A 19,305-nucleotide genomic window follows, 5' to 3' on the forward strand; every position below is an offset into this window, starting at 1 on the left:
ACACCCAGCTTTACCTAAGCAGGTTCTTAGTGACTTTTTGGTTTTAAGTTGTTGCATTTTTAATATCCTATGAAAGTTAAACATGTCTAATATTCCTTAAATATGTCTATTTGATTGAGTCACAAATTTTCTAAAATCATCAGTAGAGAGGGTGGATGTTTTGATGCTGATTTATAGACTAAACAGTCTCATATTCTAGCTGGCATTGGGAATGCTCTGAGAATTAGCAAGAAATTTTCAACTCATAACCATCCAAATCCAGCCATTTCCTAAACAAGTATTGACTGGCCACAGACTATATACTTATGTGTACATGTGGGCACCCACACACACATACACACACACACACACACACACACACACACACACACACACAACTCCTCCTGTTCCAAACATATTCCTTTTGATCCTTCCTGAATAATCTCAGGACCATTTATTCAATCCCTCAAGTAATTCATCCCAAAGGTACTGTCTATCATTCAGTTTCATAGACTCCTTAGGCACCATCTTGTGGCTTTATCCTACACCCCTCTTATGATGATTTGAATGAGCCCCCATAGGCTCCAAGTATTTGGGCATTTTGTCCCCAGTTGGTGGCGCTGTTTTGGGAGGTCTTAGAAGGGATGGCTATGCTGGAGGCAGCAGGTCACTGGGAGCAGGCTTAGAGAGTTCTTAAGTCTTGCCAGATCTCCAGTTCTCCCCCACTTCCTATGTCTGCTTGAAGATGTGAGAGCTTAGCTTCCACTCATCGTTCGCCCACCTCTTCCACCATGCTCTGCCCCCACTACCCCATGATGGATTCTTGCTCCTTGGAACTGTAAGCTCAAATAAACTCTTCTTTTTATAAGTTCCTTTGATCATGGTGTTTCTATCACAGCAACAGAAAAGTGACTTATACACCTCTTAAACACGGACCGTTTTCTGCAACCTCACTGAACTGGGATACTTTCCACAGCCATCACAAGCAGGTTTCCTTGTCCCTATTGATCTTTCTTCTAGTCCTGAGCTAATCCTTTTTTTGGGTAATATTGACTTTGTCACTCAAAATTAGTCCTCAAATATCAGGTGTCCCATATATCCTAAAACAATATTGTGTCAAAAATGTACCAGGACCTGTGCTAAATATGCCTTATTTATAGAGAAAGAGACATATTCAGTGTTTAGTCCTCCTTCTTAGTCCTTCTTAGTCCCTATTGATCTTTCTTTTAGTCCTGAGCTAATCCTTTTTTTTGGGTAATATTGACTTTGTCACTCAAAATTAGTCCTCAAATATCAGGTGTCCCATATATCCTAAAACAATATTGTGTCAAAAATGTCTCCAGGGGGATCCAACACCCTTGCTTGATGCAGTGGGCATTGCATGACACAAGTGCACTTACAGACATACAGGCAATACAGTCATACACATGAAAAAATAAATAAATCAAATATATATTTTTTAAAGTCTTAGTTTGGTGCTAGGGGAAAGTTAATTCCTCTCCCAAACAGAGTATTAATTTAGAAAGTGATCCAACACCCTTGTTTGATGCAGTGGGCATTGCATGACACAAGTGCACCTACAGACATACAGGCAACACAGTCATACACATGAAAAAATAAATAAATCAAATATATATTTTTTAAAGTCTTAGTTTGGTGCTAGGGGAAAGTTAATTCCTTTTATTTATTATTTTTATTTTGTGTATATGAGTATATTGCCTACATATATGTAAGTACACCTGTGTTGTGCAATGCCCGTGGAGGCCAGAAGAGTGCATCAGATCCCTCAAAACTGGAGTTAGGACAGCTGTTAGCCACCATGTGGGTACTGGGAATCAAACCCACTGAGCCATCACTCCAGCCCCATCATATTCATTTCAAAGATGACCTTGAAGTTATTTCAGGAAATGTTTTTTTTTTTTTTCTGAGTGTAGGATTTTTTTTTTAATTTTAATTAAAAGAAGCATTTCATTACAACAGCATTAACGTTTTTTATTTACAACAGTGACCGTTTCCTTTAAAAACACGTTTAAAAGTAAAGTGCTTTAAAATTCATTGACTAAATGATAGTATAAGTGATATACAGATAAAAATAAAAACAGGGGGAGGCTAGATATAGCACATAATATGGAGATGACACTTAGAAAGATAAGGTTTGGGAACGTTAGCTTTCCAGTTAATAGCAAAGTTCTTCAGTACGGCATGTACAGTTCTTTTATTCATTTTATAATTTACATCCTTGCCCCAGCATTCATGATTCCCAAACCCCGACACTCCCCATCCCCAACCCACCTCACTGCTGTACTCCTGAATGTGCTGCGATCTGCTCTCTCGTGGTTCCTGCCCTTGGGCCTGTGCCTCCTTTCCTATAACACTCTTGCTGTATCTCTGCTTGAGATGCGTGCTCATTGTCCAAAACCCGTCAGGTGTTACCCCATGGACACAACTCCTCTGACTGTGCCAGGGAATAGCTGCTCCTTGCTTCTCGGTGCCCTGGAAACACTTGCACACAACTGGAGCAAGTCTGGAACTGATGCTTGGTTTACACCTTCTATCCTGAGAGTTTCACAAGCACAAAAGGTTCTCCAAGAACCTACTTTTGTTTGTAACCAGCCCATTGTCTAGCAAATGTCCTCAGAGACACTGGAGCTCAGTGGCCAAATCTTTCAATGAATGAGTGAAGGGAGGGAGGAAGGAAGGAATATGCCAGGCCAAAGATGTAAAGCACAGTAAATAAATGAGTTTTGTTATGTTATAGTGAGTCAAGTTTGCTACACTGTGGACATTCTGAGCTGAATATTTGAAAGCCAGTAAGTTACTGAAGAGGTTCACTCGGAAGACATGGTGCCTATTGAAGTGCTATCATCTATTCCCTATAAGAAGTTCTTTTTAAAAGTATTTTTATTGATTTGAGAGTTTCATACAACGTATTTTGATCATAGTCAGACTCTCCCTTCCCTCCCTCCTCCTTACTCCCTGCCAAGACTTCATGTCCTCTGTTATTATCATTCTTTTAGAGGCCTATCAAATTTAATCTGTCTTCCACTAGTGTTCTTGAGTGTGGGTCTACGTCTTTGAGTCTGGTCAACCTACCCTCTAAAAAGTTCTTATTTAAAGTTTCCTCATTTGTAAAATGAAGAGGTTAGGCCATATTATGCTTAAGATCTGATTGGCTCCAAATTTCTATGACTATATAGAATGTCTACAAGTAATGAGGCTCTTTATATTGACTGACTCACAATGAAACACTATAATTCTTTTGGACTCATGTCTTTTACCAGATCCTCACAAATTTATAATTATGAGGCTAAGCCATTGCTGACACAGAATAATTCTCTGGCTCTTAGGCCTGATAAATTAGTGTTTTCTTAAGAAGATAATGTATCGTTTGCTGTTGCCATGGTGGATCCAACTTTTAAGACTAAACATTGATGCTGGCTCCTAAAATGCCTATTTATTTTACTTCTAAATATGGAGTTCTATGTCCATATTAGAAAATTAGCTTGAGACAGCAAGAAGAGAAAGAAAAGGGTTATGTCAAGTTAAATGAGTTCTATTTTCCACAAGACACAAAATGGTTAGTTTTAGCTTAATTGCTTTAAAGTACACATAGCAGTACACCACACATCTATAGCAACTGGTGATGTCAGCTGCTTCAAAAATATACCCTCTATATTCTCCAACATTCCATGTTCCTTTTTTTTTTGAGATGGGCTATAATGTAGCACAGGCTTGCCTCTTCTGATCTTTCTGCCTCTAACTACTGCTGAGATTTCAAGTATGCACCATTGTGCTCAGTTGATGCAGTGCTGGGTATTGAACCCAGGGCTTTGTGTATGCCAGGCAAGCATTCTACCAGCTGAGCTGCATTTCTGGTTCTGCCATTTCCTTTTGTTTTCACATGGGAGGAAGATGATGAATGATTAGGAATGTCAGTGCTAGAGCCATGCGTTTCTTTACCCTTTGTAAACTGAATCTGTAGTAGACCTATGGATTACAAGCATCTCAGGTGCTACAGGAAGTGATGGCAGGTGGGTTCTATCATTTCATGACAACAGGAAAAAGTGTATGTGTCTGAATGGGAACTGCTTGCTAACGATCTTCCCCTATATACAGAAGTCTGTAACCTGACACAAGAAATGACTGAGTGAACTAGGAGTTTGGAGAATTATGCCATGGGCATGGGATGAGTGATGCATGTGAAAGGAACACATTTCTGGAATGTTCCTATGGAATTGCAGGTTCTTCCCTTTCACTGATTCCACAGACTCTTTCTTGAGAGTGCGTTGAAGTTGAAGGGTAAGTACAGCGGACTTCATTCTTATAAAAATTCCATGCAGATGTGATGGCACATACTCTCAGCACTCAGGAGGCAGAGGTGGGTGGATCTCTGTGAAATCAAGGCCAGCCTGGTCTTCATAGCAAGTTCACAGGCTACTTGGGGCTACAGGGAAACCCTGTCTCAAAAAAAATTCAGTCATTGATCTGTTCATATTAGAATATTTGGGTACTGGGGGGCAAGTGTCATTATTGATTTGGGTTCTAAACCCCCGTCTTTAAAGGGCTACTGATGGTGAGAAGCTGTTATTAAATGTGTCAGGCTCATGGTTTTATTACTCCCAGCTCTGCCCATAGCTGTACAGACCTGCTTACATAGCTTGGAGGAGTCTCTATGCTTATTTCTTTGTTCTGAGAAAACTCATTGAAATACTCAAGCCCTATAATCCAGGGTAGAAATGATACATCTTTCCCAAAGAGGCATAGTCTGTCATGAAGTCAGACTCAATATTTTGACAAGTCTAAATCTTTAGGCTTCAAAAGTACAGTTTCCACAAGATGGCAATTGGTAGGTCTGAAGAAAATATATGTTTTCGGAGTTAGTCTGTCACAGTAAAAGTACGCTGACCTTCACTTTCACATTAGCAAAACCTTTGAGTGGATTTAGTTTTGTGTTCCCTCTGGGCCCATTTACTAGACTGTCTCCCTCCGTCCCTTCTCTTTCCTTTCCTCTCTCCCTCTTTAGAGTTATTCAGAGGGACACAGTTAAAGAACAGCAAGATGATTCATCAAGCAGAGATGCCTAGAGCGAGACAGCCTATGAGCAAGCCGTGGTCTGGCCTTGCAGACACACACTAACCACTTTTAACTGAAGGTGGCGATGTTTCACAGTGTTGATCTACTGTCAAGCAAGTTAGCTACTCCTTGGTGAAAGAATAGTACAGGAAGCAGAGGACAGAGCAGGCAGGGCCAGGAGGGTCGGTGGTGCTCTGAAAATCTCTGCTTTCAACTTCTCATCTCACGATGACTCTCCGAACACCTGCTTATTAAATTTTAAGTATTGAGTATGTATCTTCACTTAAAAGTTAGCTGTAGTTGCCAAGAAGACAAAGTGACTGTCTTTAGGTCTAAGAGTGTGGTTTAAAAAAACCTTTTTTTTTGTTTCCCGTGGGAAACAGGGTGGGGAGCTCCAGGATACAAGGCTGGTGCAGCAGAAGGATGAAGAGCCAGGGCATCCTCCAGGCTTGTGAAAAACGAGCCAGTTGTGACTCCTGCACACAGGAATGGCAGTGATACTGTATTCTGCCCTCACAAGCACACCAGTGTATACTTCACAGATATTATAGCAAGTGAAAGATGTGCAAATGTGCTTTCTAGATTCCACAAAAAGTGGTATTTCTTTACTAGAATTTTCCTAAAATTCCCTCCACTTAACACTTTAAAATTGCCAGTTCATTCATGTAAGGATTTTATATTTCTGAGCACAGGAAAATGTATGATTTCATCAGAGATTTTTTTCATAAGTCTAAAAGATGGATGGGTGCTTCTTACACATTCTCACTTGAAAATAAATGAGAACTCGGGGAATTTTAAGTATTATGTGGAAAATAACATAGCATGCTGACTTCTCAACCAGGACTGAGATTCCCTGAGTCCAACTTTCCATAACAGCAGAAGAACACTCCATCAAAATTAATACCATTTTCTAAGCATACAATTCACAATCTCTCTATTTGGGTCACATGTAGGTCATGGTCCCAGCAGCCTGTGGCCAAACCTGCTCATACATACTTCAGATGCCCTTTAACCTAAATCCCAACTGAAGCTCTCTGCCCAAATTCTGGTAATCCTTTACTATCCAACTTCAGTTTGGGAACAAATCGGGGAAAGAGTTTTTAATAAGTTTTCTAAAAACAGTTGAGTAGCATTTCTCTACTTGGTTTATCTTTAGTGGTGTTAAGCATAAGTTTAGATTTATCACTGAGAATCTGTTCTTCCAGCTGCTGGAGCCTTCCTAGCTAAAGCTGCTGATCTCTTCTGAGCGTAACCAGGAGATGCAAGAAATACCAAGGATTCAGATGGCTAAAGTGATTTGTAACTGGCAGAATGCTGACATGCTCTTACAAGAGTCATCATTCAAAAACATTTGTCTAACGTCTTCTGTGTACATGATATTGGGGGATAGGGAAAATGAAGTAGATTCAGTCTTGTCTAGACAGCTTTGAAGGAAACAAGCAAGGCACTAGAATACAGAACAGCTGAGAAATCTCATCTAGAAGTTAACATTTAAATTAAATCCAAGAAGCAGGAGAGATGGGTCAGCAGTTAAGAACAATGACTGTTCTTGCAGAGGACCCAGGTTCAGTTCCCAGCACCCAATGATGGCTAACAACCATCTGTGACTCCAGTTCCAAGGATCCAACACCCTTTCTGACCTCCACAGGCACTGCACAACACAGGTGCACTTACATACATGCAGGTAATATACTCATACACAAAATAAAAATAAATATTTTTAAAAGAAGCAGTCAGCTATGTGACAATCTGGGGGTAGGGGAGATGGGATAGAAACATTAAGTGCACCTGTGTCGTGCATTGCCCCTGGAGGTCAGAAGAGGGTATCAGATCCCCAGAAGTAGAGATATGGATGGTTGCTAAGTTTCCATGTGGGTGCTGGGAACTGAACCTGGGTCCTCTGCAAGAGCAGCCAATGCTCTTAACTACTGTACCATTTCTCCCACCCCTTCCAGAGCTTTTATAAGGGCACTAATCCCATTTATGAGGGTTCCACACCCATGACCTAATGACTTCCCCAGACATTCCACCTCTGAGTAATGGCACCTCAGAATTTCCAACATACAAAGTTTGAAGGGACACAATTATTCAGTCTAACAGATGTGTCTAATCTTTTGACATTGCAACATGACATTGTTATCTAATGCTCACATTCAAGAACCATTCAATTTAGAAAGAAAAACCCAATCTTGTGTTTTAAATAAGCTTACGATTTTGTGTTGAGCTACTTTCATAGCTATTCTCTGCTGCATGTGGCCCACAAGCTGCAGGTCAGACACTTTCATAGCTATTCTCTGCTGCAAGCCCATAAGCTGCAAGTTGGACATAAGCTGCATGTGGCCCATAAGCTGCAAGTTGGAGTACAAGAATACACTTTGCACATAGAGGACTCAGGACTTAGTGATGGAATGAAGTGGAGCGTGAGTGAGCAAAAGAATCTCCACTTCAGCAAAACAGTGGGTTGCTTGGTAAACTAGTAGCTGTTTAGCGAGGTGGGGTGATCCTAGGAGAAACACATTGTAAAGGAGGATTCTTTAAAAACTCCTCTTGAAAATTCCATAAGACATCTAATATAGATACTGATGGGTCATTAAAAAGAAAGCTAGTATGGAGATTAACAGCAGCAGGCAGGAGGAATCTGAAACCATCTGAAGGATGGAAGAGACCTAGAGACTGAAAGGAGAGAGGTGGGTCCTATTAACTATTTACTGCTGCTGTTTAATGGGTAAATAAAAAGGAACTTGTAAAGGAGAATAAGGAGATATCAAAGTGTTGGGAAGAAAATGAGGAGAGAGGGCATCCTACGAGGCCTAGAAAGTAGTTGTTTCTAGAAAGTAGTGGCCAATAGGCTCAGATACCTCCAAGAGGCCAAGGAAGATGAAGCTATCAACGTGTCAGTGGGCTTGGCAATATGGAAGTGGTGCTGTTCCCTGCAGAGTACTCATATTGGAGATGCGTAGGGTGAGCAGACAGAGGGAACTAGAGGTGCTGTTTTCTGTAACTCTTTAAGGTAGGTTGATTCTAAATGGGGGAGGGGAAGGAGTAAAGAAACATGGTTGAGGAGCTGGAGAGATGGCTCAGCGGTTAAGAGCACTGACTGCTCTTTCAGAGGACCAGGGTTCAATTCCCAGCACCCACATGGTGGCTACGAACCGTCCTTAACTCCAGTTCCAGGGGAATCCGAAGCCCTCTTCTGACCTCTGTGGTGTTGCACAACATGGGTGTGCTTACATACATGCAGTTAATACACTCACACATAAAATAAAAAAAGAAAAGAAACAGGGTTGGAACTACTAGAGGGAATTTTACTAATTTCTTTATGGGTAGAGTGTTTAGATGATGAAGGAAACAATTCCATAGGGAAAGGAGATTGATGGTCAGATGAATGATAAGATGACTAGAGCATCACAATGTTACAAAAAAAAATGAACAGAACAAAATACCACCTGCCCCTTAGTTCATTTATGATACCAACCCAAAACACTAGAATTTTTTTTAACCTCGTCTTATTCTTACATACCTATCCATTCCTCAGACACATATTTGACAGCAATGGAGATACCATCATGAATAAAACTGATATTAAACCAGTTTTATATTATTAATAATTTCAGAAAACAGATTATTTCTGGGCATGGTGGTTCAAGCCTGTTACCACAGTCAGTTGGGAGGCTGAGACAAGAAGGTCGTGACTTCAAGGATTGCTGGGACTACAGAGTGAGTTCAAGGTCACCTTGCACAGTTTAGTGATACTTGGTCTCAAAAGATAAAGGAAAAAGAGGGCTAGCGATAAAGCTCAGCGGTAGAGCAAGTGCCTAGCATATGCAAGGCCCTAGATTCAGTCTTCAGTACTGTTCTACTCCACACATACAAAAGCAAAAGAAAGAAAGACTCTGCTATTTCAAGAGGAAGAAAATAATAGGGCTCTAAGAAATGCTGCAGTGTTAAAGGAGGTGCTGGTATATCCTAGGCCTTCACTGTCTAGTCTAGAAGCTTCCAGAAGCCTCTGGTTATGAAGCACTTAAGATATACTAATGGGACTTGTTGACATGATAACAGGTTTAATTTATTTTAAAATTAATTTATTTTTAATTTAATTAAATAAAACATGAAATCAAACCACCTGTTTAATGATATGTATTTACTGTGACTACTAGAAAAAATAAAGTTATATATGTGGCTCAAATTATATTTCTATTGTGCATTACTGGTCTAGGGAGTCAGGTAAAGGAGCCTAAGGGGTGCTTTGGAAGTGAAGGAGGAAGGAAGGAAGTTGGCACATTTGAATGATTGAAGGAAGATCTTGACTGGAAAGCATGCAAGGAAGCTTGCTGGTCCAGTAGACCACTCTGGGCCTCAATGGCCATGAGAGAATTTCACAACCATCTTGGGAAACCATCACCTTGTTTTAAGCTGGGAGAAGCATGGCAGACTTGCAGTTTTGGAGACTGCTGTGTGGCATGAAGGACAATGGGCTAGAGTCCAGATGACTTTAAGTCAGTGTTTCTCAAACTACAATGTACATAAATAAATAGCCTGGGACTGAGCTGGTTATAATGCAGATTCTGAATCAAGGCTCTGGAGTCTGGCTCGAGGCCCTGCACAGACTCCTAGGTTACGCTGTGAGTGCTAGTACTAGTCCTGTGCAGCAGTAAGATGAGCGACTCTGACTGAGGTGATACCACAGAAAGGTCTTAAGTAGATGACGCCTCTCTCTAGAGGATTCTTCAGCTATGAAAATCTAGGCTTCTATTATCTGAATTTATTATATGACACACACTCTCTCCCACACGTTTTTTGGTGTTTTTTTTTTTTTTTTTTTTAGTCAGGGTCTCATGTATCCCAGGCTGGCACTGAACTCGCTGTGTAGCTGAAGATGATATTGACTTTCCTTTCCTCCTGCCTCCACTTTCAGAGTGTTGTGACTGCAGGCTTGTGATACCATGCCTGGTTTATGTGCTGCTAGGGCTAGAACCCAGAGCTTTGTGCATACTATTCCCATCCCCCTTTTAGGGAAGAATCAGAACAAAGGAGGTATGGAAGAGATTATTTGAAATGGAAAGACAGAGACCATTTAATACAGAACAAAAGAAGAAGAGTAAGAAGTTAAGAAATGGGGTACTGGGGCTGGAAAGATGACTCAGCAGTTAATAGTACTGGCTGCTCTTGCAGAGGACACTGGTTCAGTTCCCAGCATCCAAATGGCAACTCACAACTATCTATAACTCCAGTTCCAGGCTAAACGTTCCCTTCTGGCCTCTGTGGGCATTGCACATACATGATGCACTTACATACATGCAGGCAAAACACTCATACACGTAAAATTTAATTTACTTAATTAAAAATAATAAATGGAGTGCTGCCAGAGATGATCAGGGGCTCTGAAATAAGAACATGCCCCAATAAAACTTCACATTATTGCACTGGACTGGGCTGGTGTGACAGGGCCTAGAGGCTCTTGAGCAGGAAGGCTCTGCAAAGCCTCCCAGACAAGAGGTGCCTTGCTTTGCCTTGCTCTGCACTGGTTGTTCTTGTCTGTGTGCCTCAGTTCCTTTCCTCCTTGCTCGACTTGTGCTTTTCTCTGTACTTCTGGTTTCTCAGAACTCGTTTCTACCAAGAGCTTTCTCTAATGATCAATTTTAGTGGATGAAAGCTCCTTAGAGTCCAATAAAAACGAACCAAGATATTAGGAGAGTGGAGCAGCAGCCCTCTCCCAGGAACGTTCTGTGTTCCAGTTACAATGTTAGCATGCATATTCTAGCAAAGAGAAAAAGCCGTGGGTGAAACTGTCATTGCACATGATTACAACTGCAAAAATATGCCTAAGAAAAAAACCTTAGTTGCAAAGTTTAACTCTAGCTTTATTTAATTTTCTATGTTTATTTATTTACTTATTTTTATTTTATGTGCATGAGCATTTTGCCTATATGTATGCATGTAAGTGCATATGTAATGCCAGCAGAAGTCAGAAGAGGGCCCTGGATCTCTTGGAACAGGAGTTGTTAGCCACGATGCAGGTACAAGGAACCAGTCTTTTGTAAAAGCAGCAAGTGCTCTTAACAGCTGAGCCATGTCTCCAGTCCCATTTTCTACATTTTAAAATAATGGATTATATCCCTTTAAATACTTTTGTTAAAGAAAGTTAAAAAAGTGCTATGCATATTTTTGGAAGAAAAAATTAAACATCAACCTTACCCAGCGGTCAACCCTGCCAACTACAACAACTGGCCTGGTCCAAGATATTCCCACTGGTGCAATAGTGGCACAAATATGATGAGTATTCAACCACTTTCTAATTGTATTTAAGGTCTGCTTCATAAGATGGAGCCCATACCTGACACTGATATCAGTTCTAGGAACCTGTGGCTAGACAGGTCACAAGCCATAGGGAAAGTCGAATACTATTATTCTGTTAAAATTGGCATAGTATTAAACTGACTCAGAATGACTTGTTATACACGTAGATTAGTACATCTTTTAATCCTCACCTTATGCAGCAGATGGCAATTAACATAGACTCACAACTGGTCAGTGTGCAGAGAATAAGAGGTTTCCGAGTGCTTATTCTAGAACAGGACACCTATATCAAACTTCTGCACCTCAAGGCTCAAGGATCATTGTACAAAAGAGGGTGGAAAGGTTGTAAGAGCCAGAGATGGTGGATGAACACAGAGAAACAGAGTTTTCCAGGCAGCTGGGCACATGAACTCACAGCAATGGTGAGAGTATGCTCAAGTCCTATGTAAACTCAAGCTAGACAAAATTTCAGACTGAACGTGGGGATTTGGACAAAACACTCAAACTCTGCCAGAGGAACTATTGGCAGTCAATGGCTATTGGGAAAGGAAGAGTCAGTCTCGTTTAAGGGTGAGGCCCTTGGTAGGTTGACCAGGCCCCAGCAGATGGACCCACACCAAAGGATATTTAGGAACACAAGTTTGGCTATCTGTCTATCATCTATCTATCTATCTATCTATCTATATCTATCATCTATCTATCATCTATCTATCTATCTATCTGTCATCATCTATCATCTGTCTATGAAATTGGGTGGGGAATAGTAGGGGGGGTGTAGATAGGGGAGGGGACTTAAATTTGATTAAAAAATATTGTATGAAATTCACAGAAATTCAATTAAAATATTTTTAATATGGTCTCACCATAAAGCCCAGGTTGATTTTGAAGTCATGATCCTAATTAGTTATGAAAAAATTGTTTCATGAGATGAACATTCTTATCTAAATGTCTTATTACTTGTAAAGTTTTACTATTGTTAAATAAACTGGGATTTTTGTCATTTTTAGATTCTTTGTTGGATCACATTAACATGTTCATTTTGTTGAGTGATAACTTAGAAAATTTGTTTCCCTCTTCTTTGGAGTCTAGTTTATGTTGCATCATGTGAAATGGATTAATCTGCAGGCCTTTTTATTTAAACTGCCATACTAACTTTCCCTTTCATGGTTGTTGCATTAAACCTTAACACAAATTGAAAAGAGGAGGTTTATATATTTAGCAATATTAACTGTGTCACAGCCATGTCTGCAGGATACATTTGATGCCAATTTAGTATTTTAGGGGATGGCTAAAATCCTTGAAAATCCTTGAACACCATGTAAGTGTTTGTTTTCATAGCTTCAGGATTTGTCAGAAAATTTGTAGGCACAGGGTCTAAAAATATACCAAATTTAGAAAAGAGGAGGTTTATATATTTAGCAATATTAACTGTGTCACAGCCATGTCTGCAGGATACATTTGATGCCAATTTAGTATTTTAGGGGATGGCTAAAATCCTTGAAAATCCTTGAACACCATGTAAGTGTTTGTTTTCATAGCTTCAGGATTTGTCAGAAAATTTGTAGGCACAGGGTCTAAAAATATACCAAATTTAAAATTTACAATGAACAAGCAACAATTTATATTATTTGAATAGTGAAAATCTTTCAGAATCTATTTTCAAAGCTATCAAAGGCTTCCTTATCACTGTTACATAACTGAATTTTCTAACCTTGGTACATGTAAGTTCTCAGATGCAAGGCTGCATTAATATTTATTTGCCTTCCTTAATAAAAACGTATACAATGAAATTAGCAGACATGTATTTGAAAGACTCAGGACACTTAAAACATCATGAATTGAAACAAATGTGTATTTGGATATCTAATTAACTTTTAAAAACTGAGTGAATGAAATTAAATATGTTTTTATTTGAATATCATGTTTGCCATAATGCATTTTTAGCTTCATTTGAAGAAAACTAGCTCTTCATTAGAAGAGCAGAGTTGGCTCTCACTGCCTGGGCTGTCCCCTTGTCCACAGGAGCAGCAGGTACTAAGTAGGGAATGCATGCAAACATTTCACAAATAGCTTCCCTTATGAAATGTGAAAATTTCACATATAACTTCCCTTGCTGCTAGTCCTTGCCTACAGTAGCTACGTATGGTTCCTTGGACTAAACTACCCCTTAGCTGACTCATATTCACAAGGATCCTGGAGCCAGTAAAGCTGGTTTCAAATCCACTTGCTAGTTCAGGAACGTCAGGAAAATTAACTGCAAGCCTGTTTCCTCATCGACAGAAATGGCATAACAATGATCCTCCCTTGGAATTATTTTGAGGATAAGTGATGTTCAGAGAAGATTTGGCACCATGCCTGGAATGATGCCACCTGTGCACGGAATCAGAAGCCCGGGCAAAACCTCATGGCTCTAGCCTGGGCAGCGAGTGTTCCTGGTTTCCCATTCCTCTCTTTTTGTCCCCCTCCCGCCTCTGGTAGAATCTCCAAAATCCCCGCATACTTTCTTCTCTTGAAAACACTTTTCTCACAAAAAATTGAAGCCTAGTTGTGGGTAGTATAATTAATGGAGAATCATTAAAAATATTATTCTCATAAGAAGAAAATAACAGAGCTCAATAAGAATCAAGGTTTTTGGCTAAAGGAAGAGTACTCCTGGGCAAACTCACAGGCATGATGAGCTGGTGGAGGGTTCTAGGACACAGCTCTCAAGCCCTCTGACAACACTCAGTTCCCATCTTGCAGGCCACTGTGCAGCTGGCCCAGGATGCAGAGATGAAGGGAGGTGAACCCCAGGCTGTATGTCCACAAAGGGCTTTAAAAGTTCCACCCAGGGCTACTTTTACACCCCTTACTTCTCAGAACACACAAGAAACAGAAAGGATGGGTCCACCTGGATAGCTGGGAAAGGTATGTGGTAAGTCATAGGAGCTGTTCCAGGGGGCTGACAGTCTCAGAGCCTATCTGTGGAGAGACTTCAGATTCAGCTCTGGATGTTCCACTTTAAGAGGAATGCTCAGAAAGGGTAGGGCATCCCCAGAGAGCAAGCTTGGCCAGGATGCACTTAGAACCAGCAAGGGAAATGGTAACCTGGGTGGCATAGAGTGGCTGCTGATTCCACACACAGCTCTCTTGTCCAGGAAGGACTTTCCTACTTCTCTATGGCTCCAGGGAGGGGCCATTAATGGGTGAGAATTCAAAGGACAATGGTTTTGACTGAATAGCAAAATAATGTTTCTGGGTGGGCTGTGTATGAGACTGTGCTTCCAAAGTGGTCAAGAACAGATTGGATGACTTCATGGCTGAGATAGTAAAAATCACCCTCAAAGGTCTGATTGCCTTTAGACTATATGATTTTTTTTTTTTTTACCGTTTTGGAAAAAAAATTTTTTACTTGTAGTTAAAAATTTTTCATTATAAACAAATCTATACCATACCTGTGAAACTAAAACAATGCCACATCAGCTGTATACCATTTGCCTGCTTTCATCAGTTGCTGGCATTTTCCTCGTTTGTTTCAGTTTAGCACTTTCCATTTGCTATTTTCTAGCTGATTTTAAAACTTCCTTAGTCTTACTAAGCATTATAATTCTACATGTTGTGACTTATTTTTAGGTACAGGTTGAGCAACCCTGATCTGATGACAAAGTCTGAAGTATTCAAAAATCTGAAATATTTTGGGTACTGACATGGTACTCATCAAGTTTCAGATCTCTGAAACATTTCAGGTTTGGGATATTTGGATTTAGGGTCTTCAACCAGTTAACCTTTATGGATGGGCTGTGTCATGAGACTGTGCTGTTTCCATCATTGAAGTGATGACATATAGGCTGGATGAAAAGAAAAATACATGAGGCTGGAGAGATGGCTCAGTGGTTAGGAGCACTGACTGCTCTTGCAGAGGACCTAGGTTCCATTCCCAGCCCCTACATGACCACTAACAGCGATTGGTAACTCCAGGTTCAGGGGATTGGACACCCTCTTCTGACTTCTGAGGGCATTGCAGGACATGGGTGTACTTATACACATGCAGACAATATATCCATACACATAAAAGACAAATAACAAATTACATATTTTTTAAAATACAGAGAACTCCAAATTCTGGAAGCATTTCTGGTTCCAGGCATTTCAGAGAAGGGCTACTCAGCCTGCGATAGGGTTTTAGAAAACCATAACCCTACTAACATAGATGCTTACTGTCCATAGGATCCTGAGCACCCTAGGGAGGTCATCTTCCTACATCCTCTCCTGCTGTTCCTCGCTTTGATCACCATACAACAGTGATCCACACTGGTTTTCTTTCCTTCTGCATAACTGCTAGTTCATTCCCAGCTCCAGGACTGACACTTGCTTATTTCTTCACTTTCAGTCTCGTTTGCTGGCTTTCCCATGGCTGGGTTATTCCAATTCTCTCTGTGATGGTTAATGGTCCAATTTTAACTTGATAGGATTTAGAATAACTATGGAAGCAAACTTCTGGGCATGTCTGTGAGGGACTTTTCAGGTTGGGTTAGTTGTAGTGGGAAGACTTATTGTAAATATGGATCCTACCAACTCTGACTCCTAGATTGAATAAAAGGAAAATAAGCTGAGCACCCACAGCCATCCCTCTCCACTGCCTGGCTATAGATTCGATGCAATTAGCTTCTTCGAGCTCCTGCTTCCATGACTTCCTTGTCATGATGGACTGTATATTCAAACTGTGAACCAAATAAACCCTTCATTAAGTTGCTTTTGTCATAGAAATAAGCAACTGACATACTCACTGTTCTCCTAAATGTTCTCTCCTCAAGTCCCACAAGTTATTCTGCCACATGGGCTCATGTTGTTTTTTTATCACTCTCTAATGATCTTGCTTACTTGTGTGACTGCTCCATCATCCCTTCCCAGATGCAAGTTCCAGGAGCACAGGAATTTGTCTGTCTTATTTTTTGCCTTGTCCTCCTTGCTTGGATTAGAGACTACTCAACACACAGTTGTCGAATGAATAAATGTGAGAACAAATGGAAACTTTGTTGAAGGACTTGTTAACACAAAGATAGATGTGAACATCTGGCAACATATTTCAAACAGAAAATGCTTAGTGGTTTTTATAAATGTCAAGAGAAATATGGAGTATATTTTAAGTGACAGAGGTTTAGGGAAGACCTTTCCTGCAGAAGTCCAAAGATGATGTGGACTTTTCTCAGTGACCAAGGTGCTTTCTGTTGCCATCTGTTTGAAAAGATAGACATTTATTAGCATTCAAGGAGTAAATTCTTCCTAGATGGCTGATAAAAGGAAGACGGAGTCTGGGAGGATTATGCCCACAGCTGGCTACCCACAGAAACAATTGAGAATGTATACATTCTTTCAGAAATGGATTCTAAAAGCCTAATAGCGATATATGTTCAGGTGAACTTTCCTTGTGTATAATAAATAAATCATTATCCATCTATTATAATGTGTTTTCAAGCCTTCAAATGGTCCTTCAAATTGGAGGTATGTATGTGATTCCACCAAAAGGCCCCAGTCCCCAGCACATCATCTTCTTGCCAAACTGAATTACTGTTGACTGCCTGGAGGACTGGGTTTTTGCTTTGGGTGAATGAAGTGTAAAAGCATCTGAACTTTAAGCTGGCCTCCTCTTCTACCACAAAAGAACAGTCTAACTTATTATAGAAGGGGCTGCCTGAAGAGATGGAATAAGCCAGCCCCAGGATAAAGGATGGTTAGCATTTTCTATTTGTTCCTGTGACCTGGTAAGAGTAACTATTTAATAGAGAAAAAAAGTTTACCATTTAATGGAGGAAGACACTGGCTTTAAACATTTTAAAGTATAGCATCCTAAGGTTAAACTGTTGCTGCTCAGCTGGGTTACCAGAGAATTAGCGTAAGTAAAGCAAAAGAAGGCAGAATTTAGAGACTGGCTTCCTAGGGCAGGAGGCCCAGTTTTATAGCTTAGTCACTGTGTGATTCTGAGCATGATGTTTAATTGCTCTTTTAGTTTGCCCATCTATAACATAAACATCCTTATACTTGTAAAGTGCTTAAAGTACCTCATACCTTAATGGCCTATACTCCAGCACTAATCAAGTATTTGCCACTGTTTCTCTCTTTTTCCACAACTCCAGTTAAAGAAGAAAAGAGAATCCTGTACCTGCAAAGCGTCTGCAGATATATGACCTAGTTTGATCCTAACTATAGCTTGGTGTAGTCAATATGTTTTTCCTTTATTTTATAGGTGACTATATACAGGGTTGAAGTCATGTAGCTAACAAGCGACTGAATTCTAACTTGAACCAGATCTTTGTAGCCTGTGCCACTGAACAGTAATTTTAACACTTTTGAAAAAAAATGCTGCTTTCAGGTAACAGATCCTTGAAAGACTTATAGTCAAAACTCAATCAAACTCAATAGAAACTTGGATGATTTTTTAATTTAATGTGTGTTTTTTTTCTGCACGTACGTAAGTACACCACATCGTGTAGTGCCTGAGGAGGCCAAAAGAGGAAGTCAGATCCCAGAAGAGGAAGTCGGATCCCCTGGAACTGGAGTTATAGGCAATTGTGAGCTGTCGTGTGGGTGCTAGGAACCAAACCCAGATCTTCTGCAAGAGCAGCAAGTGCTCTTAATCACTGAACCATCTCTCCAACCTTGGGTATTTTAAAAATATTTTAAAATGTTATTTATTTTTAAATAAATTTAATAAGTTATTTTAAGCAATATTTTCAGTTCTTTGAAAATTTCATTTATTCAATGTATTTTTTATCATATTCATCTACCACTAACTTGCTCTATGCCCCCACCTATCTCCCAACTTCATTTCATCTTTTTTTTATTGTTTAAAGCAAATGAAAACTTTCACTTGAATTTAAACCTATCTTCTGTGATATTTCTGATCCACATTGATATATTACTATTACACAGACACAGAGACACACACACACATACAGACACACAGACATACTCACACACAAAATAAATGTAGGGATAAACAAACCTAAAAATACATTATTTTTGCTGTCTCATGTAAGCAAAATGTCAAAGCAAAACAAACAGACCAGGGAAATATTTAATTAACTTTGCCAAGTCTTTTCAGTTAGAAACTTGGAATTCTAGTAGCTGTATAGGTAAGATACTTCTATTTATTTTAAACATCATGCACATAATTTAAGGATTATCTTAAGTCTCCTGCCCGCCATGGTTCTCAAGTCACTTGTTACTCTTAGAAGAGGGCCAGTTTGGCAAGTTTAATGGAGATATGCCTCAGAGTAATTACTTGGAAAAAATAATATCATTTCATAGTTTAATATTCTCAGCCATATACTTTTTTATTTTCATTTTTGCCCATCATAGAGAGAAAAGCAGACAGCTTTAATTTGATTTACGTGGGGAAAAGCAACCCTAAATGTACTTTTTTTTGGTCGGGGGAGGGGGATGCGAGGAGAAAAGGTCAGCCAGATGGCTCTCATCTATGTGCCATAATTCTCTGTTTAGTTTACACTATTAAACTCCAGAGCTCTGCTTTCATCTTAACTGTTACAGTATGCCTTAGTGCCGATCCTATGGTGTCGCATCCTGACAGGGTTTCAGACTCTGGCAAAGCACCATCCCCCAAGTTGGTCGTTACCATATGGGTAGTAAACACATCCAACATTTTTTCATTGGCGCCTGCATCATTATGTTTTGCCACCATTGGTTTCTCAGGTTTTCAGTAAATTGCTGTGTATACTGTGGTCTGGAGATACCGGGAGGATTGACGTTGATTTGTACACATCCAGGTTCTAGTTGGGACCTCCCAGGCCCATTGGTCTTTGTGGATGACCTAACATCTGTTTGTTAAAGGTGGTGGGGAGGGAGTGTGAGCAGAAAAACCATCATGGGAAAAAGGCAGCACCAGCCAACATCAGGGAAAACTGTTTTCCAGGAGCCTTAACACCAAGTCAGGATGAGGAGAGCTGAAGAGCCAGACCT

At 40.0% G+C, this 19,305-nt stretch overlaps 1 protein-coding gene across 9 annotated transcripts in view; it reads right to left on the reverse strand.

Annotated features, from left to right (window-relative positions):
- Positions 1–19,305, reverse strand: part of Sncaip (synuclein alpha interacting protein) — a 159,014-nt gene that overhangs the window by 42,732 nt on the left and 96,977 nt on the right. The window lies entirely within an intron of this gene.

This window comes from Nannospalax galili, unplaced genomic scaffold (genome assembly GCF_000622305.1).
Source record: "Nannospalax galili isolate Female #2095 unplaced genomic scaffold, S.galili_v1.0 scaffold1259, whole genome shotgun sequence".
In the NCBI taxonomy this organism is placed as follows: Eukaryota; Metazoa; Chordata; class Mammalia; order Rodentia; family Spalacidae; genus Nannospalax; species Nannospalax galili.